Here is a 13031-nt window from a genome sequence, read left to right on the forward strand (position 1 = left end):
CAATGGGGGTGGCTTCCTGCACACCTGCTAGGTCAGCCACAGTTAGTAGAACGGGAGAGGTGTGCAAATCAGCTTGGCTGTGGGGGTGGGGTGAGCGAGTCAGAAAGTGAGATATCTAGGACCAGATAGCATTGGGGCGGTGGGTGGGTGGGAGCAGCCAGTGCTCGGCCTACCGGTTTGGGTGAACCAGTTTGAACCATCAGCAGCTTACCACTGCTTCTGGTGAAGTTTAAATGAAACTACCATGAGAAGTATCCTAAAAATCAGATATTTAAAGACAACCATTGGATTTGCTACTTCATACTTTATTTCTGACGTTTCCAAGGAAGCTATCGGGCTGCTGGTGAAGGATTTTCATCTGAACACTATTCAGTAAATCAGATGAATTTATTTTTGTGGGAGAACATTTACTACCGTGTTTCCCCGAAAATACGACATGTCCTGAAAATAAGGCCAAGCCAAATATATGCCCTCCACCCCAAAATAAGCCCTAGTGAAGTGGGTGGGTGTGGCCAGCCCAGGAGGCAGCCCTTCCCTTCCCTGTTACCTCAGCCCCTTAACTCCAGCCCATGGATCAGCAGCAGCAGCGCAACACAGCAGCAGCCCTGAGGTGACCACGCTCGCTGCCTCCTGCATCCCCAAAATAATAAGACAACCCCCCCCAAAAAAATAAGGCCAAGTGCTTATTTTGGGGTTCAAAAAAGTATCCGACGGGGTCTTATTTTGGGGAAAACGCGGTACCAGAAATGTCCTTTCAAACCAGAGGACTAATCAGAATGACAAACTCTGTCTCTATTGTACACTCATGCCAAGTCAAGATGCGCATATTAAAGGAACAGAGTTTGTACCACAACATTGCACGGTTCGCCCTTTCCTCCCTCACCCCATCCCTTCCTTGATGCAAATGCCGATCTTTGATATACTTTTGCCTTCACCCCAGCATAGCATTCTAGCAAGAGAAAGAATAATGAAGCCACTGATACTTGTTTTCAGTTTCTCTTATCTTTACAGGGAACAAAAGAGATATTTTGAATTTGTAAAAAACCAGGGCAAAAAAATAAAATAAAAATCCTTTTGTAGAGGTGTCCCCAGCAGTTATACTGTGGATTAAGATGCCAAGGTTTAAATCAGAGAGGAGCAAAAACATTGGTTTCAAATCTGCAAGAAAAAACAAGAGCTGCAGCCAAGATTTTTAGCCTAGCTTGGAATGTCCTTTGGCTGAAGACTTTGGCACAGACCAAGTCCATTTAGAGAAGAAATTAATCCACATGAAGTTTTATTCTTGCTATCTTGTATTCTCAGCTGTCTGAAAATGCAGCAAGGAGCAAAATTCATCTTCAAAACATCTTCACATTTAACAATAAGGGGAAGTGGAAAGCTCCAAACCAGTCTTCCCCAGTCTTGAACTATGACAGCTGAGAATTAGAAGAAATAAAGATCGATGTTGTTCAATGTTGCAGGTTGGAGGATAACTGCAAACACCTGCCAAAAGTTGGGTTCCTGAGCTGGGTTCCTCTAAGGTGAATGCATATAGACAATTTATAAGAACTCTCTTAAACACACCAATAATATAATCAGGGATAGCAACAGTCTAAAAAGAAAGAAAAAAGGCCTCATATATGCATTGAATCCTATTCATGAAAATGGTCCCTATTTTTTCAGGCCTTTAAGGGAGACCAAAAAACACTTGTAGCTCTCTAAGTCATAAACGAATCTTAAAACAGAATCCCCTTTCTGTAAATTCAGACTGCCCCATCCTCAAGAGAAAGAAAGCAAGGAAGAAAAATACAGATGGTCCTTGACTTAAAACAGTTCATTTAGTGATCATTTGAAGTTACAACAGCACTGAAAAAAAGCAAGTTATGACCATTTTTCACACTTGCAGCATCATGGTGACATAATGAAAACTGAAATACTTCTTATGACAGTTGCAGTGTCAGGGGTCGTATGATCACCTTTTGTGACCTTCTGACAAGCAAAGCCAATGGGAAAACCAGACTTAACAATCATGTCACTATCTTAACTTTTGCAGTGATTCACAGAACAACTGTGGCAAGAAAGGTTGTAAAATGGGGCAAAATTCATTTAACAAATGTCTCACTTAGCGACAGAAATTTTAGACTCAATTGTGGTTGCAAGTCAGGACTACTTGTACAAGCCAGATATTGGACCCAGACTTGGCTGGCTTCTCAAAAGGAAAGGAAGACTAAGAAAACTTTCATTGCTTGTTTGTTTGTTATGAAATTCATTTTCTTCTGATCTCGTTTCAAAGTGACTCTGGGTGGCTTACAGCATAAAGCACTTTTAGCACTTTCTCCTTCTTTGGCTTTGTAGGTGGAGCTGCAAAGTCCATAAGCTCACATTTCTCTTGAGGACAGAACTTCCTCCAGCAGAGATGACTGATTTTAAATAAATAAAAGGCCTTTCAGAGCAGCTTGGACTACCCTGAAGTTGAAATGCAAATAAATCAGCTCAATTCTGCTGGCTGGATAAACAGCCCTCTGAAGTTGCTTTTCAAAGTGGCCCAGAATTCCAGTAATTCAGAAGGCTGTTGGTGTCTGGGTTTCCACAACATTAATCCTGGCTGAAAAAACAAAACTGCAGTGTTCATATCACACGGTAAAGACAAACTATTACAGTTTATTGTTTCTCTTGGTTTGACATGGTGGTTTCAGTAGTATGGTTTAATGCAGGAGTTGCAGCTTGTCAGGAGGGGATGGTGCACACCTTTATTTTTCTCCCTTAATTTTTCTCTCTTAATTCAGTCAAGAGAGAACAACTCACTTTGCACAGTTGCCATATTTAAGCTGCCCAATGATGTAATGATTAAAAACGTGTTTTTTTCTCGGCCAGTTCTAACCCAAAGATACATCAGATCACGAGGATGTCTCTGTTTATAGCCCTACAACCCACAGATCCCTCCCTTTTGTGATAACATTTAGATGGCTTCAATAAGCCTCTATATCAGGGGTGTCCAAACTTGGGAACTTTAAGACTTGTGGACTTCAACTCCCAGAATTCCCCTGGCTGGGGAATTCTGGGAGTTGAAGTCCACAAGTCTTAAAGTTACCAAGTTTGGACACCCCTGCTCTATATTATCTTTATCTTTTTTTATCTTGTTGTAATTTATTTGTTTGACTCTTGTGAGCTGCCCAGAGTTGGGCAGTGTATGGGTTTTATTATTATTATTATATTGTACAGACAGTGTTGAAGGCAAAGTCATTTTATAATGACTCAAAAGAGATCAGGATAAACAATGAAGTACACTGTCGTTATCTGAAGACAACCATCCATTTGAAGGAAGCTAGGTTCTTCATATTTAGCTCAGTTCTTACCAAATCTGAAGGCGCAGCCATGCATTTTTCTTGGCCACAGTATTGAAGTGGTTTGTTACTGCTTTCATCTATGTCCCAGACAATAACAATAGCACTTAGACTTATATAACCTTTCACAGTGCTTGACAGCCCTCTCTAAGCAGTTTACAGAATCAGCATATTGTCCCCAACAATCTGGATCCTTATGGAAGGCTGAGTTAACTTTGGGCCAGTGAGTTTCAAACTGCTAAATTGCTGGCAGCCAGCAGTCAGCAGTAGCAACCTGTAGTACTGCATTCTAATCACTGCACCACCATGGCTCCTTACAAGCTTATAATATTGGGGTTCCCTATTTAACTCCTAAACAGGAGCAACATTGCATAGCTTTCGAGCCCCAACAAAATCACCCACAAGCTGCCATTTTTTCAATTTTAAAAAGAAAACCATTTGATTCAGAGTGGATAGAGGAGCCATATTGGTAGAGTGGTTAGAATCAGAGGGGGTTGCTCCCGGTTCAGCCTGGTTCAGCCAAACCAGCGGTGGCGGGAGGCTCCACCCACCCATCCGGACACTTCTGCGCATGCGCAGAAACATCACACAAGAGAGAGCGCCCAAGCGAACCGGTAGTAAAACAATACAAACCCAACACTGGTTTGAATGCAGTATGCAGGTTAATTCTGACGACTGCCAGCAGTTTGATTCTGACTAACTCCAGGTTGACGCAGCCTTCCATCCTTCTGAGGTCAGTAAAATGAGGATCCAGATTGTTGGAGGCCAATTTGCTGACTCTGTAAACCACTTAGAGAGGGCTGCACAGCACTATGAAGTGGTATATAAGTCTATACCGCTAAGTGGTATATAAGCTATCAATACCACTGGTGCTGGTTGCGGCCTATCCACACTTTTTTTCTAATCTCACAATTTTATTTTGAAACTGTCTGTATTATAATCAACATTTGCACACATTTTACTTCATTGATTATAATCAGATGTAATGTGATTACATTGTCATGTAATCAGAAATCACAAGATCTGATTTTTTAAAATGTAATTATATATCACCTAAAGCATATTTTTAACTTAAAGTACCCCCCAGACTTATGCACTCCTAGGAATCATTTATAAAGAACAAGATGAAGCATACTATTAAGCTGCTCTTATCCTTGGCTCATAGCATTGACTCTAAATTGGCTTAAGAAAAAGTTGTGTGAATTGAGGCCTGAAGTATTGCGTTTGAACAGCAAACTATCATGTCCCTTCCACATTTCTTTTCCAGGAGAAAAATAGCAATTGCTTTCCTTCCTATGGATGGCTCTTTAAAAAAAAAACTAGTTCAAAATCTGAAAAGTCCCCTCCCCCTCTCATTATTATTTTCCCCGATGGTGCTTTCCCTGCTTAGTTTTATTTTATACTTCAAAGATTTATCATTTCCTATCATGGGAGGTAGAAGAGTTTTACTTCTAGATCCCAAATAGCTATAACAAATCCGTGATCTACCTGAGAACTGGAAATGAAATCGTTCTAAGTTGCATGATTGCAAAAACAGTGAAAAAAGTACATCTGTAAACTTCGTTTTTTTAAAAAGTTATCAACTCAAAAAAATGGAAAACGTCAATCTTCTCTACCTTAGAGAAAGATCTCTTAATCTATGTGGAAGTATAGAAATATGATAAGCGTCGGTTTAATTAAAATGGAACACTCTTTTTGGTCCAAACAACTAAGAATTATGGACATTAGTCCACAAACTAAAGGACTCTAACCCCAAACGACAGGATCATTCAAAATGAACATAACACAGAAAAGTGTCCTTCAGAGGCAGAGCAGAGAAACATGCCCTGAATCACTTTAAAGTTTGGTATAGGTGACACCATCTATTTTTCATTTCCAGAAATAGTCTTCCTCCTCTCCCCCCTGATGCCTCTCAATTCTGACAATGGGATAAATGGACAGTCCTTGATAAAGATTACCAGAATTGTTGGATTGGTTGGTAAACAAAGATTTTTAATATGGCTATAAACATATACATATAGTCCTCGACTTATAACCACAATTGAGACCAAAATTTGTGCTGCTGAGCGAGACACTTTTGCCCCATTCTATTACCTTTCTTGCTACAGTTGTTAAGTGAATCAATGCAATTGTTAAATTAGTAACGTGTTGTTAAGTGAATCTGGTTTCCCCATTGACTTTGCTTGTCAGATGGTTGCAAAAGGTCAATAACATTTGGAACACTGCAACCATCATAAATATGAACCAATTGCCAAGCATACAAATTTTGATCACCTGACCATGGGGATGCTGCAATAGTGGTGTGAAAAATAGTTATAAGTTACTTTTTTCAATCCTGTTGTAACTTTGAAAAGTCGCTAAATATATGGTTATATCGAGGATTCCCTGTACAGTAGAAACTCTGGTCACGACCATAATTTGTTCCATAACTTTGGTCGCAATCTGATTTGGTCGTGACACGAATCTAACCAAAATGAATACACAATTAATGCAGCGGCCACATGTGGGTCGCTGTTGTTTGTAAACAAACAACAGGGAATTTGGCGCTTACAAAAATCCCCAATTTGGTTGTGGTCAGAAGGTTCTACTGTATATGTACTATTTTCAGGTGAAAAGACCCCAAAGCAGTAGTGGTCAAAAGTTATTGTTCTCCAGTTCAGTCTATGACCTTCCCTCATGAACCTGGGAATAACTCCAAGTGTTACACCTCTCAAGCCTGAACCTGTTCCAGAGCTCAAATGCTTCATTTTCCATTTAAAAAATGGATATGCCAACAGGCCAACTAAAGGATATTTCATTATTTTTTAATAAACATAATTAAGAGTCTTATTTGGATGAGCCGCTAATATTGCATAAGTTCTTTTGTTATGCTAATGCCTTTGTGTTGTAGTTTCCAAGAACATTTTACATTGTCCTCTGATTCCTTTTTTTAAAAATTTTACACACTGCAGATAAGGTTTCAGTCTAACATTTCAAGTTCTCACCTGTTTATCCCTTTGTGCCTGCCATAACATACAGTAGGATACGATAGTTCTTGAATGCTATGTGGCCTCTTTGGGTAAAAGCATAGCAGTTTTCTGTTGTAGACACTTACTGCCAGGAAGACAGTTCCCAGTGAAGCCAGCTATAAGGAGGCAAAAGGCTTAGCTTAACTTCTTTTCAACTTTTGACATTTTAATTGCCACTAAAAAATTCTATCTTCCTACCGCTGGCAGAACCTGTCATGCAGAATTGCTTGGTGGAGTCTTAGGGAGTAATATGCCGAAGTAATCAACACAGCTGAGGAAAGACAAGATGCATGAACAAGGGTTAACAAGACCCATGAGCACGATGGCTGGGATGAGATGTTGAAGGACTGGCTTGGGTGGTAATTAGTTGGCTCAAAGTCTCCCAAGGTCCAGGAAAGAGTGCACGATTAACAAGAACAAGTCATGGCCCAGGTAAAGGAAATTTGTGGGCCATACTTGTCTTGGAGAAGGCTGGAACAGGAACAGGGGAGATTGCAGGATGGTAGCCTGACTAGTCTACATGGAGCAAACAATTGGAATGCAAACACTCTTTTCAAAACATACTCAACCATGTCATAAGGATAGTAAGAATGTGGCATAATGGATCTTTCAACATTGTTTGTATTACTGCATTTCACATATTTTGGGATTTGGGTAACTGCAATGGAACATGCATGAATATATCAGAAATAGATTTTTGAAAGAATAATTTGTAATCAATACTTTAGAAATGATTCAAATGCTGTCACCTGAGTTGACACTTTATGAGACTATGGAGTTTAAATGTGAATGCATTTTACTCCCTTGCCAACTATTTCAACTAACTAATTATGGCAATTGAGAGAGACAGTTCTTGGCTAGAACACTAGGCTAGAAACCGGAAGACTGTGAGTTCTAGTCCCGCCTTAGGCATAAAGTCAGCTGGGTGACCTCTGTCTTAGCCATAGAAAGAAGACAGTAACAAACTACTTCCAAAATTACTCAATTACCAGCAATCAAGATTGACTCAAACTCTCTCTCTCTCCCCCCTCCCTCCCTCCCTGTTTCCCCCTCCCCACAAGATGCTCTTATCTTCCTACTGCTTAAAACATTAATAAAGGAGAATATTTGCAATTCAGGGTTCACATGAGGAGTCCTTGGGGCTCTCTGTGCTTGCTTGTTTTCTGGCAGACTCAATCTCCTTTTTAACTACTTAATCGATGAACAGCAGCCTTTCTTAAACTGTGCTTTCAACCTTTTGAAATGTTAAGACTGGAGGGAGGGGTGGATGATTTCTTGCTACAATTGCAAAGGAGGACTGCTGACTTGATTCTTTTAAACTATTTTATGGAAACTTTGGACGTTGCTTTCTGATCTCCTGTGAAGGCAGAGCCAAGATGGCCAACTTCCTCCTCCTTCTTGCACTTATGAATGAAGTTTCCCTTTTGAAAGAATTTCTGGCTTCGTGTTATATCACACCCTAGAGATCTCCAGGAGCCTCTCCTTGCACGTATCTCCTTTGGATCTGGAACACTTGATTTATATCACCTGGCTTGGAGCTGTATAGAGACTAACGCTCTCCTCTGGATTTGTTTGCCCTATGATTTCTCCTGGTTGTGTCTCTCCACAGACGCCATTTCTTTGTGCAGACTTATAGCTATCTCTGAACTTAATATGGGTCCTAAAAAATTACCGCCTGGCAAGCCGTCCTCGGCCCCAACATCTTCTACTTCCAGCCCGGTCATCCAAAAGACACCAATGGCTTCATTTCTACAACCTAAAGCGACTGAAGAGAGCTCAAAGGAACTATCCGTTGAGCAAATGTTTCAAACTATTATAAAGGGACAGGACAAACTGAAAAAACAACTGGCAGATTTAACTGATGAGCTCAGAGAAACGCAACAACAAACAACACAAAATAAACAGAGAATAGGTGTGCTGGAGGAAGGCGCGACTGGGCTGAGGGAAGAGGTTAAGACAATCCAGAAGGGGAATGTAGAATTTGAAAATCATATGATAAATGTGGAATTTGAGAGAATGTCTTTTTTTCTTAGATTTCAAAACTTGCCAGAAACAGAGAATGAAGATCTCAAGGAGATCATGACCACAATCTTAGCAGAATATATTAAAAGAGATAAACAACAGCTATGGTGGGATATTGATTTGATCTATAGGATTAATTCAGCATACGTTAGAACACACAACGTGCCAAGGGAAATACATGTTAAATTTCTTAGAAAGACAACAAGAGATGAGGTCTTAGGAGACTTCTTAGATAGAATATTTTAACTGATTTCTTTTAATCATGATTTATTGAATCAGTCCCAAAGGCTGAATTCATAACAATACTAAACCATAAACCACACTTTACAAACCACCATGGCAAGATTAGAACACTTCAAGCTTAAACCAGTGACTGAAATGCAAGTCACGACTTTTGCGTTGATTCAAGGACTGAAGGTGGGTTCTGGCTGGCTTTACTGCCGGTTTGCTCGTGCGCATGCACTGGATGCGCACTGCACGTGCATGCACACTTCAATGGAAATTGTTCTGCGCATGAGCATAACTCAAAAACAAGATGGTGGCGACTATGGCGGCTACCGGGGAACTGGTTCGGAGGCGTGTCCAGCCTGGGTCGCTGCCGATTCTGTGACCCAGGCCGGCATACCACTAACCGGTTCAGCCGAACCAAGCTGAACCGGTAGGAACCCACCTCTGATGAGGAGGCTGTAGATATTTAAGCACTGAGGTAATTTCAAATTGCAATCATTCCACTTTGGCATCTATTTTTGCTTGGTTTTTTAAAAAAACCTACAGTAGTAGACATTTTAAGAGATTCAGCAGGTGGCAGTGCCCGGCAGAATTTGGCCAATCTCAAAAAAAGCTAAGCAAAGGGGCAACTAGTTACAGTACTATTTGGATGGGAAGCTATCAGGAAAACACGTACTGGAAGAGGGGAATGGCACTTTCATATCACTTGCAGTTAAAGTATATTGAAGTGTTCCTGACATGACTGGGATGCTTTCCTTTTTTAACACCATCTCCATTCATGTCCATCTTTGCCTTATAACATTATTACTAATAATCCTTACTAATAATAAATGTGATTATTAAACTCATCTATCCTGGAAGTTTAGTTTGAATAGAAAAATTGTATCTAAATCAAGCAAATGAGATTTGGTTTGGATTACTTGCAAATATTACCTACAATTGATTCATACAGGAAAATGCCTTGAAGCAAAAGGCTTTAACCGTCACTTAGCATCTGAACAAGAAAAAATAATGCAATTGGGTTTCCTCAGAAAAAAATACATGATAGTTCAGTATTCTGCTAACAGATTATATATTTGTAGCAATAACCAGATCTCAAGCATATTGAAAGATACTGTATGTACAGACACAAATTTAAGTTGAGCTCTAAAAATGGCAACTACAAAAATTAAACTAAACTATACACTGTTTGAACCATATACAACAATTTCTGGTGGTTCAGAACAGCTCTAGAACTGTTTTACCAGCCTCATGTGAGAGAAATCTTTTTAATGGGTCTGCTGTGATTTATTTAAAACTGGACAATATTGGTGCTTCCTTTGCAGTACTGAAATGTTGTTGGTTAACAAATCACAAATCTTTTTTTTTTTTTTTTTGCAGAAAAAGCCACATCTTCAAGGCTCTCTTTAAGGCAAGGAGGGTCAGGCCATACAGATCTCAAGAGGGAATGCAGTTTCAGAGCAGAGAAGACATGCCTCTTGGTCTGATGGGACAGAAAGCCCATTGGACAGAAGCAGCCCTACAAATATTCACCCAGTGTGCCACATAGAGGGCTTTATAGATGATAACTGGTATTTCGAATTGCACCTGGAACCCCACTGATAACCAGGGCAGGTTGTATAATAATACATGTTACACTAAGGTTGGTCCATCATCATTTGTATAATTGCATTCTGGACCAGCTGTGGTTTGCGAGTGATCTTTGACCATGGTTGAGCTCACAAATGTACCGATAGAAACTTTTGCCACACTCTGCCTCCTTGCTCCAGATTTCGAGGCAATCAATATTCTCTCACTTCCAAGGAAATTCAAGCAATCTCTTCCCAGTATCTGCCTTTCAGCTTTCTTCAGAATTCATTTCCCCATCTTCGTCATCCTTGCCACCCTCCCCAAAAAACCCTTGCAAACATGACAACAGCTACTATTTTGGGAAAATATTTGGTTGCAAAACTGTTGTCAGCTCTTCAATTGTCATCATAGTTTATAATGGGAGCAGGAAGAAAAGCAGCTTTGTACACAGAAAGCTTTTCCTCATAATACCTGTTCTAGGAGGAGGAGGATGATGATGATGATTGATGATGATGATGATGATGATATGATGACCATGATCATGTTCAAACAATCAGACAATTGTACATAGCAGGAATTTAAAAACTGAGATGTGAGGAATTTATTTTATTTCCCTTTCGTAGATGGTGGAGGATATATATATATATTTGTAATGCCAGGATTGGGGGCAGCATAGTATTCTATTGATTGTGTTTTCTAATGATCATCTAGAGAAAGTCCTCTAGAGAACACCAACCTTGCTCGTGGTTTTCTCCCTGTACTCAACCCTCTGAGATGGCAGATCTGAAGATGAATACGGGTCAGACTTGAATTGCTTTGGGGGTATTGGAAACAGAAATAATCATTATGTGAAAGTGTCCAGAACAGAATAACATAGAATAACAAGTTGGAAGGGACTATGAAGGTCATCTAGTCCAACCCTCTGCACGAACAGGACAGTCTATACCATTTTGGACAAGTGGCTGTCCAGACTCTTCTTAAAAGCCTCCAGTGATAGGGAGGCATTTCTGCTTCAATGACCCCATTTTAAGCCCTTGGCAACCGGCTACTATTTATGACTGATTGCAGTACTCACATTATTGCGATTTGCAATGGTTTTAGCCAGTTTTCAGCAAAGAAAGGCCCATTCAAAAGAATGGGTTCACACTTATGACTGCGTGATTCTCTTAATGATTATTGCAAAAATGGTAGTAAAAGTGGGTGCCGTCACATGGGTGCCTCAACTTACAACTACCACCACTTATGACTGAAATTCTAGTTCCAATTGTGATCGTTAAGGACAGCTTATAGTCTAAATCAGGGTTTCTCAAATGTAATGGCTTTAAGATGTATGGACTTCAATTCCCAGAATTCCCCAGCCAGTCAAGCTGAAAAAAATAACAACCACACTAAAACAAGAACAACAAACTTTTGTCTGTCACTCAGCTAAGACTTTGGGTGGACACTGTAATATCTGTTTTCATATTTAGAACACAAGGAATAACAATACTGTCTTTTGATTAAATGTGTTGAAACATACTGAAAAAATGTGCTTTGCAACAGCAGAGTAATAAACATAGTTCACATTTATGTGCTTGCTTGTGTACATAATTCAATCACTACTCACTATTTAAAACTATTTTTCTATGTCTGGAAGCCTCTTTTTAACCTCTTTCATGATCTTAATTTTTTAGACAGCATGCCAAAAGTGACACATCTTTTCTCAAGGGGAGAAATGTTAACCTATCCTGCTCTCATTGGCTGATACAGATTACTTACTATATGGACCCAAGGGTAAATTTTTTTCTACAAGCGCACTCCCTTCCTAGTCAAAGCTTATAGTAATCCCACATAACCCTTGTCTAAGGCTAGGATGCCTTCTTGAAATCTTTGGCTCCATTGACGTAAGCTTTTTCATCTTCCATGCATTTCATTTTCTCTATTCTCTCCAACTAATATATAGCCTTTTGGCTTCAAACTTTTTGTGCAATTTCTTCATTCTTGCTTTCTCCACTCCCACTCTCTGTCTAGATTTTTTGTTTTGTTTTTACTTTATACTGAGTTTAAATATAATTTTATTTTTTTGACATGGCGTGCTGGGTGTTACCATCCAAAAGGACATGGGCATATACAAAACCCATATGTTCAAATAATGTTTACCCAAAAGGATCTTCTATAACAGGGATGTCCAAACTTGGCAACTCTTGTGGACTTCAACTCCCAGAATTTCTCAGCCATGCTGGCTGAGGAATTCTGGAAGTTGAAGTCCACAAGTCTTAAAGTTGCCAAGTTTGGAGATTACTGTTCTATAACCCAAAGTTACATTACATATTGCAGTACTTTGAATGCTACATTTCCAATTAAATTAATATATCAAATTATTTGTGAAAAGGTGTGTATGTGTCCGGTAGACAGGTTTTTATTGAATTAATCATAATTTTGTACCTATTGAAATGTGATAGCACATATACATTTCAGTTCTTTACTCCATATCTTTTATGCATGTCTAAGTATATTTAAGAGCCGTTAATTAAAAAAACCCATTATAAACTTGTTATATTGTACAATGGGTTAAAACCTCTAGTAGAGGTGGTTCAGACCTGGGACATTATTTAAGATAGCAAAAGATGGTGCCTCTTTGATCTTTTTTGCTGATGACTGTGTTGCAATTCACAGACAAACTTTCATCATCAAATTCTACATACACTGATCTAAGATAATGCATTCCAAACCCCACCCAGGTTTTCCAATAAGTGGATTGCCTTGGTAGTTTCAAATCTAAATTATTCTATAATGTTAATTTAGCTGAATGTAATGACTGGAATTGTTACTTTATGCCAGGCCTCCCTAACAACTAATATAGTTGAAGGGAAACTCCATACTTTCCAAGGTAGCTGGATCA

The sequence above is a fragment of the Natrix helvetica genome (genome assembly GCF_964273705.1).
Source record: "Natrix helvetica genome assembly, chromosome: 3".
Classification (NCBI taxonomy): Eukaryota; Metazoa; Chordata; class Lepidosauria; order Squamata; family Natricidae; genus Natrix; species Natrix helvetica.